We start from the raw sequence: 1,906 nt of genomic DNA, 5'->3' as shown, positions 1-1,906 counted from the left end.
TTATTCGAGTCAAATGGGTTCCTGCGGACCGAGTGGTTCGCCAGTACGGATATGCACAGTCCCCCCTCGGGCAACATAAGCCATACCAGTTCTCACCACAGACATTTGGGGAATACGATATCATCTATCGATTCCTTGACAGTAGTGGTCCTGTTCTTGATGATGCTTACATCCCAACCATCCCATCACAGTAGTCCTCACAATCCCACCGGGCATTGGGTGCTCAAAGTCCCACATCGAGTAGTATGGGATGCTTGATGTTGTATATAAGGAGAATGTTCTTTCCCCTTAACAGCTAGCTTTTAAGGTGTGGTTCCCCACTTTCCTTAGATACTTAACAATGGTATCAGAGCGTGGTTGTCGGCGCCATGGAAATGGCTACCTACCCAAGTCCCTAACAATACACCGGCCCTGAGAGCTGACAGCTTTTAAGGCGTGGTTTCCCACTTTCCTTAGATACCTAACAATGGTATCAGAGCGTGGTTGTCGGCGCCATGGAAAGGGTTACCTACCCAAGTCCCTAACAATACACCGGCCCTAAGAGCCGATAGCTTTTAAGGTGTGGTTTCCCACTTTCCTTAGATACTTAACAATGGTATCAGAGCATGGTTGTCGGCGCCATGGAAAGGGCTACCTACCCAAGTCCCTAACAATACACCGGCCCTGAGAGCCGATAGCTTTTAAGGCGTGGTTTCCCACTTTTCTTAGATACTTAACAATGGTATCAGAGCGTGGTTGTCGGCGCCATGGAAAGGGCTACCTACCCAAGTCCCTAACAATACACCGGCCCTGAGAGCCGATAGCTTTTAAGGCGTGGTTTCCCACTTTCCTTAGATACTTAACAATGGAATCAGAGCGTGGTTGTCGGCGCCATGGAAAGGGCTACCTACCCAAGTCCCTAACAATACACCGGCCCTGAGATTAAGGTGAATACCGAATACTGATAGACCGTAGCAAAGTGGCTACTGTTGGGTCAGTGTCGATAGAGTGAAGCCGCTGTGGACGTCGGCTCTCGGGGCCGGTGTATTGTTAGGGTCTTGGGTATTATGGATGCTCAAAGTCTCACATTGAGTAGTTTGGGATGCTTGATGTTGTATATAAGGAGAGTGGTTCTTCTCCCTTAACAGCTAGCTTTTAAGGCGTGGTTCGTCTCATCAACACCATCCACTAGCTACACCTGATAGTCGAGCCACTGTATGCATCAAGTTGCATATTCGGATCGATCGGGGTCGTATGAATGCATCACAATAGGCTCTGATCAGTTTGGACCTGAATGAGCCGACATAGGAGCATGTTGGCGAGTATATCCCTAGTCCTTCCACCCCAACAAGTGGGTCAGGTCCAGTAGAGGGACAGGCAGGTGTGTCGAGTCCAGTGGAGGGACACGCAGATGGAGGTTGGTCCAGTCTGTCCATCAACCAGGTTTACACCGTCAAGTGTTAAAAGGATAGCGAACAAGACGATGGGGTTTTCAAGAAGTCGTAAGCTGTTAGTCAAACTTTGTTTATTTCATCATTGTATTTGTTGTATTAGTTTTTAGTTTAATCGAACTTTATTTACTTCATCGTTGTATTTCTTGTTTTAATTTAGGGTTTCCTCGAAGTTTGTTTATTTCATCGTTGTATTTCTTGTTTTAATTTTCAGTTAGTCAAAGTTTGTTTAACTTCCCATTAGTCAAACTTTGTTTAACTTCATCGTTTTATTTGTTGTATTAACTTTCAGTTTGAGTCAAATTTATAATTGAATGCGTTATCTCAAATACATTAACTTAAAATTACATAGATATTGAAATCCATAATTGAACTACATTAACTGAAAATAACTACATTGAAATTTAACATTGAAATACATTGACTCAAATTACATAGATATTAAAAGTACTACATCTATGACCCTACAAACCACC

The sequence above is a fragment of the Arachis ipaensis genome, chromosome B09 (assembly GCF_000816755.2).
Source record: "Arachis ipaensis cultivar K30076 chromosome B09, Araip1.1, whole genome shotgun sequence".
Taxonomy (NCBI): Eukaryota; Viridiplantae; Streptophyta; class Magnoliopsida; order Fabales; family Fabaceae; genus Arachis; species Arachis ipaensis.
This window is presented reverse-complemented; position numbering follows the sequence as displayed.